Genomic DNA, 21,214 nt, shown 5'->3' with positions numbered 1-21,214 from the left:
ACTGCCTAGCCACGCCATATAAAGGCTGCTCACCTAACATATGACTGCTGTTCTCTTAAAGCATGATGACTTCATGCCAACATGTGATGGTTCCACTTTCAGCATATGTTGCTCCTACCCGTGGCTCATTAATTTTTAATTTACAGTTTTCTATAAACATTCCACTAACATGTAGGTACAAAGTACATCTGTGACAATGGTAAAATGGAAAGTAACATTGCAATTTCTTTATCCTGACAACAAGATGACTGTACATAAGAATAGTGTACAGTTTGGTGGACTATCAATTTGCATCACTCTAGCTGACATATATATATTTTTTCCCAGAGTTTTATATGACGCAAACTTGACCCAAAGGTATCAGGTATCAGAGCGCTTTACATGAGCACCAGTTGTGTTACATAAGGACACATTCATTTTTGTTAGGCACAGGAAGATTACGTGATTTGCCCAGAATAACAGGATGTTTAGCGTCATTACCGAGACTCAAACCTGGTTCCCCAGATATGAGGTCAACCGCCCTAGCCGTTGAGCTACATCCTCTCATTGGTAATAGAGCAGTGTAAGAAATTGGGTTAATGGTTGATTGGGGTGTGAGCCCGGGTTAAGCAGCAACCACAATACCTTTCAGGGTAAGGCACAAGCAAACCCCAAATTAACACATGCTTAACACCCTGGTAGGTTGGCACACAGAAGTCAGACTTAATTTAGAGGCAATGTGCAAAGTATCTCTGCAACACTTAAAACAGTAAAACAGTGAAATCACTGCTCAAACAGGATCCCACACCAGGTTAGAAAAATAGAGCAGAATTTAATAAATAAAACAAGACCAAAATTACAAAGATCCAATCTGTAGAACCAGAGTTATTAATTTTTTTTTAAAACTGTAAAATAGCACCTAAATGCATTAAGCTCCAAGCGCGGCTAGCTGGTTGCGCTAGACCGGGTCAAAGTCAAAAGTTCAGGCCAACCACAATGGAGCGCAGGTTGGATACAGTTCCAGATTAGTCCCGCTGAATTTAACGTTACAAGTTCTTTACAAAGAGTCCCGTTCGGGATGGAGAGGGCTGTGGGGAGCAAGGAGATTGTGACTGGCGGTAGTCAGTGTGGCACGAAGAGCATGAATGGCATAAAGGTAAGAAGGGCTGGTGTTTCGCGTTGGTAGTCCCCTGCGAGTGGTTCATGTTGCTGTGCGAAGAGACATGTTGGCGGTGGCTCGTGCTGATTTTCTGTGCGAGCGGCACAGTCTTAGTGTGAACGGGGCAGTCGCGAAGAGTACAAAAGATGATCTAAGTTCACTGAGCCACAAGGATCAAGGACCTGAGGGCACCAAGTGGGAGTCAGGAAGTTGCTGCAGTTCGGTCCAGGAATCGGGTTGGGGCCCTTTTATATCCCTGAGGCTCAGATTAGGAGGCCCGCATACTAGCCTTTGGAGTCACTCTGGGGTACTGGGTTCAAGATTAAGTTGCAGGCACAGTTCTTCCCCAGGCAAGAGGGCAGCAGGTAGTAGATCAGCATAGCAGGTAGTAGGTTAGCACAGCAGGCAGCAGGTCAGCACAGCAGCAATTCTTCCTGGCAGAGTATAAAGAGGTCCAAAAGTGTAGTGAAGAGTTGGTGTCTGCGGTCCCTCTTTTATACACAGCTGTGTGCCTTTAAGTGGGGAGAAACTTTTAGAGGTATGCCTCTGAAGTGCACAGGTGCCCTGCCTTCCTAGCCCTGGCTACAGACTAACAACAGGGGTACGCAGCTCTTTATCTGGAGGCAGGAAATAGCCTATTCAGGTTTCAGTAGGGCTGTGCCCAGCTCCTCACTCCCATCCTGCCAGTGATGGACCATCCAGGCACACCTAAGCTCCCTATTGTGTGTGGCTACTTAGGAGAAATTCACAAAGCTCAACTGTCAGCTACGCCCAGTCAACGAGGCAGAGACATTCTTCAGGCACTAAATGGCTAAGGTAGGAAAATGCCAACTTTCTAAAAGTGTCATTTAAAGAATTGTAATTTAAAAAACAACTTTACCATGAGTTAGAATTTAAGAGTTTTTCCCTAACCTGACATGCAAACCTTAAATGTACATGTCCTACTTTTTAAATACATTGCACCCTAAGGGTGACCTATGTGTATTAAAAGACATGGTTTGTGCTTGGCAAAAGGTTTATTTTGCAGGTTGAAATGGAGGTTTAAAACTGCACACACAGGTGCTGCACTGGCAGGCCTGAGATGTGTTTCAAGGGATACTTAAGTGGGTTGCAAATCAGTGTTGCAGGTCCACTAAAAGCATTGCATTTATTGGCCGTGGGTACATGTAGAACCACCTTACTAGACACTTATCTGTACATTAAATAAGCCAACTGGGGGTAAGCCAATATTACCATATTTAGAGGGGGAAGCAGAAGCACTTTAGCACTGGTTAGCAGAGGTAAAGTGCACAGAGTCCTAAGTTAGCCAAAACAAGGTCAGAGAAAATGGAGGAAAGCTAAAAGTTTGGGAGAAGACCACCCTAAGGCTGACCGGTCTAACACACATTTTGTAGTAACCTCACAAATTTCACACTTATCATAGTGTTTTTTATTCAGTTGTAAAGAGTCGCTTCCAGTGAGCTCATGAGGCAAAAGGTCTACTAAAAGGTATGTATTCCCCAAATCATTTTGAGCCAATATTGTATATAATGTTCTGGTAATCTACGTAGAATAGTAAAAATGGGCTTTAAATTCAACAAGTCCAACATTTGCTGCACTCGCCCACCTACCACCCTCTCACCTTCAAGAGACATTTGTCTCAACTGCCAAACATCTAGAGGTGCATGATTGCAGTAAAAGAACTATGATTGCCTTTGTAAGAAATGTTACCAAAAAAAGGGTCTACAACTAAAGAAACTCAGAAGCCATTCTGGGCACCCCATTATTGGTCAAATGTAAATACCCTCTAGGTTGGCCTATAAGAATATCTTCTGAACAGGCTTATTCTTCCAAGGTCAGACAAGTGTCCTGGCTTGTCAGAAAAGTCGGGATAATTTTTTAAGCACTGTGCCAAATTCTAAAAAGCCAGACTAACACAGAATCAACTACTTTTTTGGCGAATCTCCTATATGTCACTAAGAACCCTCTCTGCTCTACTAACCTATTAGGGTGCACTGGGGAAACTTTTCAATTATTGTTATTGATGATCTTTTGAGCTAGGCTTCCAATAATTCTGATGGCTGTTTCAGGACACGGGTCCTTTAACTGTGGCAGGTGATTGCCTACGCCTTAAAGGAAAAATAAATATTTCAAGAACCTATCCTTCTACCCATCAAATGGAAATTTACTCTCATATAAACATATATACAATGAGCAGTCATGCAGTCTACTTTCTGCCCTGACTGTAGTGCCTGATCGCCCAAGCTAGTGGTGAACATCAGAGGGACTGGCTTGATGACCTTGATATGTAATGGTATAAGCAGTACCATAAAGAATAGGTAAGACTGCAGCCTTTGAGCTCCATCACTTGGTGTTGCCAAATTACATGATGCAGTGATTATATAAAGTGACGGGGAAATGTGCCAATGACAAAATTCCATTTTGCTTGGAAAATCAAAATCCATGCATCGTTTTCTTTGGTACAACACTGGGATATATTCCCCAAATGAAAGGACTGAAGGGTTTCTGTTTTAATGTATAGTTCTTGTACTCTGTAAGCATAGAGCCTTTGTAAGATTCCAACTTATGTAGTAGTGTGGTGACGTTCCAAGAGGCGTCAGTTTATGCCTGGCCAGTTGGGTAGGAAGGACACTCGTGTTGTGCCTTACAGTGAGTAAAGTAAATGATACCAATTTCAAGAAACATTTTCCTAGAGTTATTCACTACAAATTGGATAAGGTCTGGCCAGGAGACAAAACAACTTGTTGAGGTGGTTGACGACGATCCACACTTGTGGTGGGAAGGTGCAGTGGTCGCATTGTTGCAAGGGAAATCTGGTTAACTATTGACCCCAAGGGTGGAGTTTTGGGGGTTTGACAAATTTGATTTTGACCGTGATTACTTTGGATGGGAGTGTTTTACAGATCTATTGCAGCGTATTTGTTATTAATCAACAGTTAAGAGCAAGAACTCCATTCATTCATCGAGCGTGTGAGCTCCAAACGTTTCATTCACCTGATGCACCACCTCTGCAACGATTGCTTTCCATCATGTCATGACGAATGATAACAGAATGACACATATGCAGCGGCCATCTTGGATTGGCCTTGACAGGTATACGGTGATATGCACACCTGAATTAGATTAGGTTGTTTATCCTAATGTATCTTACTGAACGAGTTTATTGTGCGTACAGTGACACACACACACTCAATAACTTCTACATTGGCACTCCAGTTAATCCTGGTGCATGGGGTGTTGTGCACACAGCATCAGTTGAACATGCATAGAGGAATTACCTCTAAGGTGCAAGTTGTTACCTGATAGAGAGCAAGTGCATATGGAGAGGTCTTTTAAATCGCATCTTGATGGTATGACTTTCTTGCAGCATTTAGAATCCTGGTTAGAATCCCCTTTGATTTTTTCCGCAGTTTTAAATTTTATTACTCAGGCCTTGAGCCTGAGAAAAAGCTATCTATCAAGAAGCTAAATTGGTGATGAGAGGTTACAGGATTTGTTCTGATTGGATATTTAATTGTACTTATTCTGCCCTTTTTATATACTGCTGAGCCAGAGAAATAGGTATGAATTATGAATGTAAACTGGCGATGTAAGGTTTTATGATTTTACCTTCGCCCTATAGTTCTCATTTTATTTTGCACTCTTAGCTAAACCTACCTTACATTTCTGATAAGGTAAGGTTGGCTCTGCTTCTGCTTTGGGTCAGTGTTTGGACTAACACAGAGGCAAGCTTCAATAGGGAGGTAATTTTTAAACGGTCTTAAAAGTGGATAAAGGCCTTTCCATCCCTTTGTTGAAAATATGTTTATTGGACCATCCATGAACTAGGTTTGCCTGATCTATTTTATGCACCGGTCACTTTAACCCAGTCCGAAAAGAAATTGGTGAAAGCTCGCTTTATGGATCATTTTCTTACCCAACGTTTTGACCTGGTATACAGCAAATGTCCGCTGTGGAGTCCGCGTTTTTCCTAACTTTGGACTTAACAAAGTGGGAGAGATTGCTTCTTTTTCATTTAAGAACAGGCACTGTGTGAAGACTTTTATGTTTCCAATATATTGCCATTCAATGGGGAGCTAGTCTGCCTGCCTGTCTATGACATCTGCAGAATACTTTTACACTTTATCGTCTTTTGCACATTTATAGGCCCTATTTTATTATTTTTCTTAATTCTATTCTAAAATATCTAGCAATCCTGAAGTTACTTTATTTGCAGCTTTTAGGAAGCTCTTTTATTTATTTATTTAAAAGTTTTGTATAGCGCGAACAAGACCCTTGGGTATCAGAGCGCTTTACATTATATGAGGTAGAATAGATACACGTTTAGTACATAGTATGAGGTAGCAAAGATATAAGTTTAGCATAGTGCAACTGTATCCGAATCAAATTTTGAACTAAGAGTGCAAACAACACAAAAAGGCAAATTACAGTGTTACCAATATTATGCAGTGCATTAGTAAGATATGTGAAGAGACTCATTAGTTGGAAGATTCAACTCTTTAATGTCTCTCACAGTGTAAGCTATTTAAAAAAAAATATGCAGTAAACAGAAGGAAAACAATGGAAGGATGGTGAATTGGAAGAATGTATATATGCAGATGAGAAGCTGAGAACTAAGGGGTTTATACTGTCTCTATTAACTATATATGTACTTGACTTAAACCTAATGTATGTATTATTATGTGATATATATTTTAATGTTGAAAGGATATTTTATTTTAAAGACATGATGATCGTAGTTGTAACCATTATATCTGTTGTGAAAATGTTTGCGTTTTCTTTTATGGTTTCTAAAAAACCGAATACAGATTGTTTTGACCTTTGACCACTGAACAAATACTTATGCCTGTGCCCCTGATCTTTCATCACATAACATTTGGATAGACAAATTCGCAAGCACTGCTTAACACGTAAACGGGAAGCAAGGTGGCAGGCCTTCGGATCACGTTTGATTTACCCTTGCTCCACCATGCACAGAGCCCTGTGTTATAATGCAGGGCTTTAAGTGGGCCGGGTCTCACCAGGTCTAAGCACCAGCAGTTTTATAAAGGGGGCCTCGAAACGAGTCTCTATCGGGCTCTGTTTTGTGCTCTGCCACACAGGCGGTCCATTATTTTCGTGACTGCAGTGATAGCAGGCACATCAAGGTGCGCTGCTCACTTCTCACTGGAGAAGTAACGGCATGACGTCATGCCAGGTGAGCGTTGTAGCGGAAGGGAAATCCTTTAAAGAGAGTCATTTTCTCTCTGGGTTTCCCTTCCTTTTTGAAACTCATGAGCAGCAACATTGTCATGGTGACAAGCCAATAGTCCTGACTTGCTTTAGGTATGATGTTACTTGTTGTATCATAAGTGGGTGCAATGACAGAAACGTCAAAATACAAGTCGGGCGGCACACTATGCTAAGCACAGATTTTTAGCGTATGTGTTTTTAAGCCACACCCTAAGTACATTGGCCACGCCCCTTTCAGAGACCCCTTAGTTTTGTCATCCCACTTAAAGCCCTCTTATAATGTACCCCCATTCTCTAGGAACCAAATCTCCTCAAAATCTTTCCTCAGATTTACTTAACTGAACTTCTGAAACAGCCAATCAGACCGTGAAAGAGTTACATAAAAGTAAGCATTGCCTCAGCTGGAATTTCTGCGTTTCGTATAATTTCTACTCGTTTCGGTGTAGCCCATCTTTTGACTACTTATTTTTGCAATACTGGTTCTATGTTTACGACGCGTTGGGGCTCACGGGTCCAGCCTGTATGTAAAGGCCCCGTGCTTTAAGGAGGAGAACACACCATTCTGTGCTACAAACACTAATACTTTGGCTAGATCTAATCCCGGCTTTGTCCCATCCTTCTCGGGCCTTTGTCCTGATCCGCCGCCTTGTGTGCAGCATTGAATGATGCTGCTCATTGCGGCTGACACCTTCTGTTAACGTCAGCAGACAGATTAGAGGAGATAACATCCGCCGGGGCCCCGCTTCGAACTCTTCCGGGTCACCGATAATGGCGCCGTTTGACTGCTCAAGTGGAGGGAGACGCGATCGATCCCAGGTTTGCAGTGGATACTGAAACTGAAAGGCCCTGGATCTATGCCCGTCGCTCCCTACTGTTTGCATTGCAATTAGAGCGCGTTGCTCCTTGCTTGGGTGGGCAAAGGCCCGCTTTGTATCTCAGTGTTCACTCAGAAACACACAAATAGATTGAATATGGCAGCCGCGGGCGCGGTAACAATGGAATGAGCTCGGCTTTAACCTGAAAAACTAATAACACGCTGCGTGCCCGGGAAAAAAGGCCGGTGTCCCCAGATTATCACAAGTATGCAATGGATGTGTAAAGGTTTTCAACAAACATCGCTGAGATATCATTTCTAAGGAGGAATCTCTTGAAAAAATATGGAAACAATTCCGGTGATGCTATTGGTGTATTATCTGGCTTAGCTACTGCAATAACCAGCAGGGCTATCTTGTCCGCATATAATATGTACAACACTTAAGCAACTGCTAGGCAGTAGAGCAAACTGAATGTTCAGACTTGGGTCACTCCAGGTTTGGTTTTCAGTGTTTTATGAATGTGGTGTTAAAAATCTTGATCCCAAGAACTGAGCTCAGGGTTACCATATCCATTTTGTCTATTTATTATTGTTACTTACATTACTAGTGTTTTCTTACAATGAAAGACATGGTGAAATAGAGTTAAAGGGGCCATTCAGTGAAGAAAAAGAACAGTTATCTTTACCTATTTCAACATCACTGCCAAGACCAATAAGCCTTCTACAATGTTCTTTTGGTTCATGTGAATAACTTCAATGTAGGAGTCCATCTGTACAGCGAGATGTACAAAACTGTCACTTGATGTATAATTTGAAAGCAATGCAAAGGATTAACTTTAGAGCTCGTTTTTAAGAAGCTCCAACAAGGCTAGGGCAGTGCACTGCATCAGAACAAACTGCTCTTAGTCAAACTCTGAGGTAGGTGGGAAGCATAGATGCTTACTTCACAGATCATGGTTTGGGGTCAGTTGGCTGAAGCCCACAAGCCCACCTGTATGGTTGATTATAAAGTATGTGGGTGAGGTGAATAAAAATGTCCCGGTTCTTTAACAATGTAATGTGAGTGTTAAAACGTATACATGGTATGAAAGTTGACTACACACATGATCCAGTTAGCAACTGTGGACATTTGCCCTCACAGACGGGTCACCGAGATTTTTGCTTTGCGCTGTGGAAATAATTTTTCGTTGGCCATATGATTTTGCACACTTTATCCCTGCTAACTAGTGGTAACGTGCTTGTGTTTGCTTCTCTAAACATGGCAAAACTGGTGGTATACACCTGATTGGCACATTTAATTTACCTATACATTCCTATAGATATAAATTAAATATTACTAGTGAGCTGCAGCACTCATTGTGCCACCCACTACAGTAGCCCTGTAAAACATGGCTCCAGGTGAGCTTTTGCAGTATCTGTGTGCATTTTCAAACTGCCAATTCGACATGGCAATATAAACCTTTTGCCAGGCCAAAATATTTTTTAATACTTGTATATCGCCTCTAAATGTTGATTTAGTACGGTATTTAAAAAGTAGGGCCTTAATATTTAATGATTTACATGCCTTGAGAACGAAAAATCGGAGTTGCATTATAGCAACTTATAATGCATAATTTTAGTTTGAGAGCAGCTAGAACCATTATACAATGACTCATTTTAATAGTAATTTAAAATCCAACTTAATGGTCAAGTCGGATTTTATATTACTATTTAAAAAATGCCACTTTGAGAAAGTTGCCATTTATCTGCCTAAAACAAAAGGTCTTTTCTACCAGTGTCCAGTGTCCCCCAGCTACGAATGGCTCCAGTGGGGGGAGATGTGTATTGGTTCCAGACAGTAGACACAGGGCTTTGGTTGTGGAAAGAGGTGTTCTCCTGAGCAGGCTTGAAGGGGGTGGGGGGGTGGGAGGGGGAGGGAGGTTTTGCAGCCCATCCACAGCTTCAGAGGGTAGCCCGACTCTGTAACCAGCCCCTTTCTGACTTCAAAGGGTGCTTAACCAGTCACTGACAGACACAGCTTACACATAGGTCTAGTTCTCCTTTGTCACTCTAGACAGGTTGGCTCTAAAACCAGAAGCAGGGGAAGAACTAACCAGTACTGGTTTTTGGGGTGAAAAAAGGGATTGCCTAGTGGACAGAGGGACAGCCCTCTAACACAAGCTGGCACTGGGTATATAAGTGGCAACCCAAGAACTTCTCATCACAATGCTCTCTGGACCAGAAAAGACCACAATGCGGGCTGCCCCGCTGGGAGAAGAGCCCTGAACTGGACCACGGGAACTAGGCCCAACTGGGGTGTTGTGTTGCCCTCATGTGTGATCATTGCAAATGTAGCATGCATGCCCGTGGCTGTGAGTGTCAGATTTCAACTTAGTGAACAGAGGCGAACACATAGTTCCATGCTCAGTGCATCTGCTTCAACTCTGCAAGGGTGAATCAGGGTCTCAAGGCACATGCCTTTGCTGGGGATGTGATAGTGGGGGCATGCACATCCAGTGGTAGCTCGCCCAGAAGATTATATAAGATAACATCCCAGTTTGCAGCTCTGGGGATTTTGCAGAGGCTTAGGGTGTCCTCAGTGGGTAGTGCCATGCTCTACGCCCTAGCCCACACCACCAATGAATGTCTCCAAGCTATAGAGTTTGGAGGTTTGGCAACTTCCACTGTTTCGTAATCAGTTGTTTGGCCACTAACATACCCAGATCAAGAAAGCAGGAGGTTATTTTCTGCCGTTTGCTTCTGGGGTAAAGATGTAGCATACATACTTCCCAGGTGTGTGACAGATCGCGACTGATGCAGGCGGCTAACGCAGCAACAACAGGTCCACAGCTTATGGAGGAGATCAGCATCAGTAGTACGGCATCTAGGCAGGTTGCATGTGTACGGTGAAAGAATCTGTTAATTTTGGTGGGAGTGAGGTATGCCCTTTGTACGATGTAGTGCTGGATGAGGCGAACACAAGCGCTGCGGGGATTATAGGTGGGACTACCTAATAACTCAGCCCGTTCTTTTTAAACAGATTTTATTGGCATTTGAGCTATATGCATTTCCAGTATTTCAATAGCAGGATTTGTACATACATGTAGAAATTATATTGTTGTTCTCTTACTATTTAACTCGGCCCAATCTTTGTTAGTGTAGGGGCGATGCCTGTCTGCCTCCCAGTGTTGCCTCAAGGGCGCTACCAACACCTCTGTGTAGATGTCGCAGTGAGGGGGCGAACTATTTAGTAAGATGCCAACCCGCCCAATACCATGTAAGTACTGGATGGTCAAATGAGTTTTGTGCCCACTGGTTATGTACCCCATTCTGCTACCCAGGGCGGCAATCAATGACTTGCACAAAAGAAATTGACCTCCATGCAGGCCATTAACTTCTGTCAGTGTGTTGTAGGCTGGGTAACAAACTGATGTGGTGCACATAGATTAAAAGTTAGCATCTGCCCTAAAATGGCTGTGCATGGACACATACCTTCCCTTTCACATCACTTGATTAGCTATAGACTTTTTCAAATTGTTCCTCCTAATTTCTAAAGAAGGGCCATAATCCAAGACTTTTTCTTCCTAGATTTGACTTTAGCTACTGTGTCATTACTGACTCCAATAAATAGGTACACATTGGTCTTGCTTTGGCTTCTTCCCACCTTCATCCTCCGTCGAAACTCAGCAGATATTTTTTCTGCTATATTACAAGTGCATTACTGTCAATGCAATGCACATAATGGTGGAAGGGACATGCACCACGTTCTGACTGAGTGACCTGTCAACCTAACTCAAAGGTCATTAGTCTTTCTGGAAGTGCTCTATAAGAAACTTAGGAGATAGATCCTGCCCCAGTATGTTTACCCCAGTGAACAAATGCAGATTTGCTCACTCCTTCAAAGGAAATCGCTAGACTAGCGTCGCTAGAAACCCCAATTTACTTTGACACAATGGAAGGAGTTGGCTTTCATGCAGTGAGTGCAGTAAGCGTGCATGAAAGAAAAATATTCCTGAGCCAAAGCAGGCTGCCAAAAGGAGGTGCTATTAACCCCTTCGCCGAGCGGCAAATTCCACTGCGGTGCGAGGGAGGGTGGGGCTGGGTGTGGCGCTTGGGTACTCGGGACGGCTCCCGGCCGTCATAAATCACGATGGTGTGTGCTCATGAGGGCCGGGAGCCGTCCGAACTCCGCCCACTGACTAATTCTCCCGCACAGGCAGGAAATTAATCGCGCGTGGGTGGTGCAGCAACGTTCGGACGGCTCCCGGTTGTCATGAGCACACGTCTACTGTGACTCAGGACGGCATAGGAGGTGTTAAAAGATCATCTGGCACATGCACGTTATTAATGAGGACTCTGAGTGAGAGAGACATGGTCAAAGCTTATCATAGTCTTTTTTTGATAATGATCTTGTGTAGGTAGAAGACAGATAGTCAAAAAAGGAGTGTAACACAGATGATGTCACCAACCACTATAACTGTCTGACGGTATGTGTGGATGTTGGCAGGCATGATGCACGCCTGTGGGCATATCATGAGATGGGCCTTGGAATTGCAGCAGTTTGTTTAACTGAGTTGGGTCCATAGTTGGCAGTGTGAATGGCTTAGTGATGGGGTGCATTAAAAGGTGTGTCAATAGGCAATAAAGTGGTTGTTGCCTTGATGCTGCTTCATGGGGTCAGTTTTCTGATGCTCAAATTATCTTAACATAGGTTTCACAGATTTAACTTATGTAAAATCATTTGTAAATAGTATTTGGATTTTTAACCAATGACTTCTGGCTGTTCTAAACCCAATGAGTATGAGCCTTCACTTTTGTGCCTGTGCCATTGTGGAAAACAAGACAGGAAATATCTCTGATGTCATAGTTATGTTTTATAACCTTCTCTGCTAGTATGCATGCTGTCTTGTAGGAAAGGAAAAAACACAGTGAAAAAAGATTTAAGGAGCCATCCTAAAACAAGCTACCATATTAAAGCCAGTCTCATCTGTAAAAATTGTGATGCAGGTAATTTCTAAATAGCGCAACTGCACATGACTACAGTGTAATAGACGTTTAGCATCTCTTAAAAAGCCTACAGAATTCCAAACCAAATTTCTTTCTGAGGTGGCTTTGGTATTTGGTCCTGTGTCAGCCAGCTTTCAGGGAACAAAAACAACCACAGATATTTTTTAATAATGAACACTCCAAGAAGTTCACTGAGGTGTGACTTGCCTGGATCCCAGTACCTTTCCTTATCCACAGTGCCCTGCAAACTTTGAACGGTACTCTACTTGTGTGACCGGGCCAACAAACACTACTACATATCTCTGACACTAGAAGGGTCTGACGGATATCATCATATTTTACTTTTGTGACTTGGCCATCTGAGCAAAAACTTACAGGCGAAAATATTGTCATCAATTGCAATTTTCCGAATTATTTTCATTATTTTTTATTTCAATTATTAGTTTATTTGGGAAAACTAGGAGCGATATACACAAATGATCCAATACTGAATTTGAAATGTTATTTTTTAGCTAAGTATAGTTTTCTGAATTCATCCCTTGTTTACACATATGTTTCCACCACAAACTACAAGTAGGTTGAAACCCCATTGTGCACTAAAATGTATTTTTCTTCTTTTGTCCCAACTTGACCGACCTTAACTCTTCCACAGGCAGCTCTCTGCATTGTTCTTAAGCTGCAGCAGTTGCTACTTCTTCCCTACTAACAGTTAATGTACAACAAGAAAATGTTATTACAAAGGCTAGATCTTCTCACAAATTGTTCTCGCTATGGACTAATTGGTAGCAAGTCTCAGCATTTAATTCAGGCGTGAATTCAAATACCAGTATGTGTTTAGGAGCCAAGACAGTCTCACAGCCAGCTTTTTAGTACTTGCTAAATGTAAAAAATGTTAGCTGGTTCGTAAACTTGCCTCTATTGTCTTCCTCCCACTCTGCAAAGGCAAGAAGACGGTGGAAATAAGAGTGCACTGCAGCTGGTACAGGCTTCAGTTATTTAGTCAAGTTTGAAATTTAGCAGATTCGGTGACAATTTGACTTTTGTATACAACAGACACATATGTGGGCAACCAAAACCTTACAATACGCAAAAAAAAGGAGATACTTAAAAGCGATAACACTTCTGCAGTAAAGTGCAATGCGTGCAATAGTGCAAAATGTATGAGGTGCCTGAAGATTGTGCCACATATATGACGGTGCACAAAAGGGTGCTTTGACAAATCGTAGTATTCTGTGCCCCAATCACAACATGAAATCCCGGTTTAAGCTTGGGTCCTACACAAGGCCACCAGGGAGGTAGGTCAAAGCAAGAGAAATAAGGTCTAACTAAAGAAATGTCAGGGAACAAAAGAGCAGTAGCTTTAAACCCAAGCTCACAAGTATACATCAAGAGAAGACACAAGGATAGGCACTAGAACATGTGACACAAGTCACTATGATCTCCTCCATGGGTCCAACACGAGCCCCAGGGGTATCTTGATCTCATGTTCAATGGTGTAGACGTGTTTGGGCATTTTCTTCAACTGCATGTTTTATCCATGGCATATCTATTTATGCTTCACGGGTCACCATTTGCTCAAAGGAATGGGGCCCTGTTCACTGCTATTGAGAGTTGCCAGTGTTGGTGGTCAACACTATCCCTGCAGAGCTCTTGAAGAGCTGAAGGAATGATCTCCAAAATTTCCTTTAATAAAATGCCATTTGCCAAACAGATGTTTCCAGTCCCTGAATTTCACATCATACGCCAAACCCCTGTCTTTGGTTTCAAACATGATTTTGATTTGGGCTTTACATACATTCTGGAAACGCGCTCACCACTGCTGTTCCTTGCTAAGGCCATATATGTATATAGGGTTCCGAAGCAATATATATTTAAAGTACGAATGCTGCCTCAAGCAAGGCGCTCAAAACAACATCCCTACATTCGTTCTCTCTGCCTATTAAAACTACACATTTCATCATGATGTACTGAACATGTCAGAAAGTCCAAAGAAACACAGACATAAATGTACATAGAATACGACACCACAAGGCAAGATATACTAGACTTGATCCCCACACAAAGGATATAACACAGAACCACACACAGAACATTATACAACATACTGTGATGCAAGGCTGGGAAAACCCAAAATATGCACTTAATGCTTTATAAAGTCTAGAACCTAATAGTCTATCATTTATGGTACCATTCTCGTTCAGCTTAGATTCACTATCTGCAACAGTGCTTGCCATTTGCTTTTCCACAACTCTTTCCCATTCCTTGTCGGTCTATACCTTCTTCGCCACAATGTCCAGTGAAAGTCCATTCGGAACGGCAACACCTGATCCTGATCCCATACGTTCCCAATGACAGGGCAAATGCAACTAGTCATTTATTATTACTTTCACTGTATCAATAAACCCTGACAAGCATTTTCCAACTTTTCTATCCACCATTTTGGTCCCTTTCCTCATAACAGTGAATTATTACCATCTATTACTTGTTATGTGTTCCCTTAAAAGATCACAAGACATCATCCACATACCACTCCGTACCCTATTCCCCAACAAAGGCACATTTGAGTTTCTTGCACTGCTGAATCTCAAAAGGTAACAACCCTCTTGAGAAATGCAGTGGCGGTGGATAGATATTAACACACACACTTGTCAATCACATCCCTCCAATCACTCCTACAAGCAAACCCCCTCTGCATGGACCCTTTAAGTGTCCACTGAAGCGTTCTACCAGACTGTTGGTTTAAAGGTGAAACACAGCAGCTTATTCGTGCACAATGCTGATCCTTGGGACTGGAGCCAATGTCATACAGTGATACGAGCTTGGTGTGAAGACTGGGTGCATTTGGTCATTCTATGGGACATACTGGATTCTCTGTGCTCTATGCAGCTGATTTAATCTACTGGCTCAACTGCATTCTTGTCTTTATTGCTCTCTACATACCCCACCCCTTCCACCGAACAAGGTTTTCACCTTTTCATTTACTTGTACTAGCCGCGTTTGGATTGAAACTCACAAAATGTGCATGGCTTGAAGATCTGGGTTCTGAGAAGCAAATGCCTGGGGTCCAGCACACTGCTCCCCGTACACCCAGTGCCATTCGGTGTCTTAAGGAGAGGCACAAGGACTGTGACAGGCAACAACTCAGCTTTTTAAGACTTTGCAATACTTTCCAGCATTCTTCCACGTCGCATCATTGGTATCACTTCATTAACGTGCTTCCTGAATTCGGCTATAAGCACCTTTACCCTCTTCTGCATCTTCACTGCTCTGTAGCCATTCCTTACACCACCTAACTCTAGTTTAACAACCTAAAGAGGATCTGTAGGAGGGAACAAAGACAGTGGACAGTCAGAAACGTCACTGTTTCCGATTACCCGGTTGTGTGGTCTGCAGTTCCACGGGCACGATGGATACTGGGTACCAGGAGGTGATGCAGCATGCAGCCCACTCAAGAGATCTGGAGTTATGGACCAGCCAAGAGCTCGAAAAGAATAAGCTGTAAAAGGTTAGCTTTTTTAGTAGGTTGGTGCACACGCAGTGCATGGATGCATGCATGTCATAGATACATGCATGACATAGCACAGGCTCCTCTGCTGTACCACTCGCTTCCTCGCGATGACTTAAACAGACGGTGCTGGGCTTTATTGAAAATACATTCTACAGCAAAGATTGCACTATGAAGGAAGGCCTGTCCATTTTGAATACAATTCATGGACATACACACCAGGTAAGGTTTCATTTAGTGCGCTGAATACGGTTTCAGGCTGAGTGGTGAATGGGGACATGAACCACAGAGCATATAATATATGTGGATGTTGTCGGGGACGTTGGTCCGTCGGAAGAGCGAGAGTTAGATCTTGAAGAAATATGTAGAGGCTGGCCACTAAGAGCTTTTTTTCATTGATTTTTAAACATAACTCCTGTTTTCGGCAATTTTTTGTGATCTGGGGGTTGCATTGCAAAGGGCTATGCCTGATACTCTTAACTTCCTTCAATCCACAGCACACTTTCATTTTAGAGACACTGTCAGCGGGTGAGCTGAGACCTGACCGTGGGAATTTGGATACCCTATACTTTGTTAACTTAGGACCAAAGATCTGACCTTTGTTGGACAACTCTACGTAGTAAATATACTGTTTGGACAGAATACTGAGGAGGTCCCTCAGGCTTGTAAGTTGATCTTCTCTCTCCGTTTTGTCCTATGAAGAAAAGATACACAAGGCACTCAAAGTGGAGATAGACGTGATCGATGTACCGCTCACTGTAAGAAAGATCACAATCAGAATAACAATGATGAGATGAGAACAGAAAAGACAAAAACCCAGCAGTGACCGAAACGGTTCAGTAAAAAATATATGCGAAACCCCTAGATATCAGTGAACAAACAGCATCAGCTTTTCACCTCACTCTCTCAATCTGTCTATTGCCATACAGAGAGTAATGGACACAGAGCTATATCTTTCCAGTCCTTTACAGGAGGTTCGCAGATGGATGCCGTCCCAAAGACATACAGCTCATAATGGTGAATTTACTAGGTATGTCAGTCTGTGATTACCAGGGGATGGCGATCCATCACTGGACGGCGAGCACGGGATCCGTCGCAGCACAGGCGAATTCTGCTTTGTGTTGTGATGATTAAGCTAATATGGCTGTGCATTCACCTCTACCGGTCTCATTACTTCCAGAACCCAATGCTAAGCATTGTAATTCTTTCTTTATTAGATTCAGGTATATAAATGGCATCCCAGGGAGTGCTGCGAATTCTGATCATTATTTCTCCGCTCAAGTTGTGTTCATCTTCCTGCTGAGATGATAATCACCACATTTCCCCCTCACCCGGCGGGACCCATTATTTATTACATTAGATTTTATGGAGCTGAGTAAATACATTGCATTAAAGTGCTAAATTTATTCTGCGGGGGTTGTGTTCATATAAAAGAGCAGTTCCCTAAACCTGGATCATGCATTAAGTAGGAACATAATACAAATGTAGAAGACATATTACCAAAACGAGATTTCAAAACATCATAATAAGAGTATATCTGAGTCCAATTGAAAAACGGATGCAACGTCACCAGAGAGGTAGTCGTACTAACGTGACAACCCTTGAACCCGGGCTACATTTCTATGTTAACACACAAACTGGTCAAATAGAAGATGTACAGATATACCTTGGCCAAAAATGCACCAATGCAGCTTTATGCAAAAATGAAGGTTATGTCTACCTGTAGAAAAGAGTTTTCAGACAAGGCAGATGCGTGCAGGGAGGTTACTGGCCTCCGTCTTTGGAGAAAGGCGGGCTGTAATTTTGACACCCTTCGTTATGGCAGTCAGATGGCAGTGGGTAGAAGGTACAAAGGAAGCTCACGAGATAGACCAGTGGAATAACCACGGGACTGTCTACCAGTCTCATCCACTGCAATGACACGTGCACCCAACAAATCCTGCCGCCTGGACCTCTTGGAGATATTCCTTTGTTACTACCGCCACCAGTCACTTGCTTTGAGTCAACGGTAAGTACCCACTTAAAGCCCAAACAGTTATGAAGAAGAAAATCGGTACTCCGGTGGCCTATGCAATAGGTTTTTCGGTCATGGAAGGTTCGGTACAACAAGGACATTAATATCTTTAGAAGGCCTGAGCACCATTCTCACTGAAAACAGCCTCAATCCCCAAAACCCCTTGCAAATTCAAAGCAAACAGAAGAACTACTTTCTTCTCGAAAATCCTTAACCTGGTGCCATGTCTCATGTTATATGAGAAATATTAGATAAGGCGTCAACTGTGACACTTTGAAGAAAGCACAAGAGAAACCATGATTAGTCCTGTGCAGCGTAATGGGGCAAACGTGAGCGTATGTAAGGGCTACTAATATCATCTGCAAACACAAGATGTCTCCTTTAAAGTACCATAGGTGTTACACGCGAGTGTCTGCGCAGCTTGCCCGTGAGGACAGTCTAGGTGCTCAGTGAGAGGCCTTTGGAAAGAAGACGTTTTGTTTTGGGGATATTTTTCCTCCACATTTCCAGTTGTGAATGAAAAGGATCACCCCCGTGACTTAAAGACCTGGATGACAGCACCATAGAGCTTGTAAGCAGCTGGGGGCTACCAGCTGTACGCCTTCTGAGTTCTTCTAAAGAGAGCACTTTTCAATGTCGATCAGATTCACTGTGCATTATTCTAATCAACAGCTGGACATATACTGCCTGCAAAACATGCTACGTAAAGTAGCTATATGAGTTTATACACATTTTATACTGTCCCATCATGTATGAAGCAAAGATGTTTTCAACGAAATACTTGAGGCAGGACAAGCACTTGTGAATGTTCTCTCTTAATCATTATCTGCTTTGTTTTGAAATGTGTTGCTTGTTTCCCCTCATTCTCTTGCTCAACCAATTATCAATGTTCTTGGATGTGGTGATTTTTCAAACTTAATTTTTAATTGCAGGGATTCCAATGAAGTCTGAATTGTGACCATAAGACTGATGAATTGCACTACAAAATAACTCCCGGCCAATCACTGCACTGCTTTCGGTTACGATTGTCATTGTAGTATATTGACTGGTCAAGGTGAAAAATGTCAGACCAAGTTTAAGAATCTCATCTGCAGAGGCCACCAGCAGGATGAACTTGCTAACACATTTACAAAGCAGTCAGTAATGAGTTAACGGACATCATAACAGTGTGAATAATGCATTAAAAGCACTTCAATAAGTCTTTATTGGAGAAGAGTCTGACCAGAGGGCTTACCCTTTAGTAGAACCAGTATAGGTGGAGTTTAAATTGACCAACTCAAAAGAAGATACCATATTTTCGTTGCGGGCTCCTTGTGTATGGCCCTCTCCATTCAGGTTGGCAGATTCTTACCACGTGAAACAAAAATAATGGAGCAGTACATGGGATGGGATGCTAAATAATGATTATTGCAATAATCAGATAGCACATTATGGAACAGTGCTATCAGAAGCCTCGATGTATACAGAACACAAGGTTGCAGGCTTAGGGTTTCCCTTTACAAATCATTTCCCTCATGTATATTAGTTACATTAGTCCAACTGAACTTAGCCAAGATTTGAGGTTTCAGAATTCACTCCTCTGTTAAAAAATGTATCCCCGATTCAGTTTAGTCAATGAAATGTAAGATTACAGTAGTCTGTAATGTAAGGAAATAATACTATCTTATGAATCCCTCATAGATTTTTACTCTAAAGCAAATTTAGTAGGAATCTAAATTTTTGTCTCAGTGCACTGCCCAAATAATACACATCTAAATATATGGAAGGTGAGAGGTGTGGAAGCCGAACCCCATGCCTCAATATTTAAGACACCCCTAAATTTAGACCACCCCAAAAGTTACATCAGGTGGTACTGCTCCAGGTTGATCTGGCATAAAAAGGCACCCTCCCCAATATCACTTTAGCAGAGTAGCAAAATAAATCATTGGCACCACTCAGTAACAGAGTTCTAGATTAGAGGAAAGTTAAAAAGGTTTTATTATAAAATTCTCAGAATCGAGTGGTACAGAATAAATGTCATGAAGGCTCAAGGGCAGACTTGTCAAAATCAGAAATAATTCTAAGTCCCAAGTGAGCTTCATAAACCAGAAAGGAAACAAACAGCATGCAGCGTAAGAAAATCAAACGTCTCCTAAAATGTCTTTGTCAGAATTACAAAGAAATAGAACAGCATCTCTAGTAGCACTAAGGAGAGCTCAAAGATCAACCCCAAAACAATGTGTTTTTATACTCATTTCTTGCATATCAGATTATGCACACAACAAACTCATCGTGGCATGATTGCAAGTAACAAATCTCTCTGTAAATCAGAATAGTCCATATCACTAGCTAAGTCATAAGCATGTTGTATTCTCATTATGTATTAACTGTTCCTTTCCCCTTTAAGTTATTGGTTCCATTTAGATTGTTAGTCTGCAGATGTTCTGTACAATGCTTCTTGTGGGCAGTTGCCTGCTAGTCTTGATGGGAGCACCAACTACTCTCTGTAACTCCTAATAAACTACATTATCTTATATATATACTACTTGGTATTATTCTGCTTCCCTTACAACAAAGCACTATCCCACTTTCAAGAAAGTATGCAGCATCTTTCATGTTATTGCTATCCGGAGATGTTCATACTAATATGAAACATTCAGACAATACACTTTTACACTGATAAATAAAATTAGGCTTAGCAATGGAACTACAACGGAGGGGCCTTGGCTAAATGTTACAGAAAAGAACACTAGAAAGCTCATTCAGAGCACAACAGGAAAATTACAACAACCCGTCGTCATTCTGAAGAGCTGTGGGAAGAGAAGATGCGCAGGGCAACCAGACAGGAGGGGGTGAATACAGGTGCGAAAACAGCATCAGAACAGCATCCATTTGATCCAAGATGGAGTCTCTCGTAAAACGTTGCACAACTAAATCACGTTAATAAAGACACTTCTATGCATCATATTAAACTTGTTTTACAGCTATTATTTTAATTAAGCGTTTGTGTATCGAATCTCACATAAAAGTCATTAATCGCCAGTATTGTTTTGCACTAAAATATTATCCCTGAATAACGATAGCACAGAGGCACCTGGTTCCATTCCAGTGGAGCAATGAACTGCAGGATTTTACAAAAAATCTGAAAGGTTTTTATTGATTTGTGATATTGGTTTCTAGATGCTTTACAATTATTTTACCAACATGTTATAAAACTAAGTGTCTACCATTCAACCTACAATAAAGGTCCTTAAAATAGGACACCTCATCTGACAATTAACATTGTTAATTATGTCATCGGTTTGTCTTCCAAGTGAATAACTACTCATCTGTGTCTAATTTTAATATCGACATATGTTCTGAATTTGAATTTAAGATTTACGATTGCTTGTGACTCATATTCCTTACCATAATGGCAGAGATTTATCTGAAGACTGTACAACTGAATTGTGATACATTGTAAACTGTTTACACCGTTTGACCATTTTTTTGTAAACAATTTTGGTAAAAATTAATTTCATAACTCTAAACTATAATCATATATAA

The 21,214-nt window shown here is 41.8% G+C and overlaps 1 protein-coding gene across 1 annotated transcript in view; it reads right to left on the bottom strand.

Annotated features, from left to right (window-relative positions):
* The window catches only part of EXOC4 (exocyst complex component 4), a 1,743,085-nt gene that overhangs the window by 814,400 nt on the left and 907,471 nt on the right, over positions 1-21,214 (bottom strand). The window lies entirely within an intron of this gene.

Source organism: Lissotriton helveticus, chromosome 1_1 (assembly GCF_964261635.1).
Source record: "Lissotriton helveticus chromosome 1_1, aLisHel1.1, whole genome shotgun sequence".
In the NCBI taxonomy this organism is placed as follows: domain Eukaryota; kingdom Metazoa; phylum Chordata; class Amphibia; order Caudata; family Salamandridae; genus Lissotriton; species Lissotriton helveticus.
Note: the sequence above shows the minus strand (reverse complement) of the source record. Positions and strands in the feature narration are given on the sequence as shown.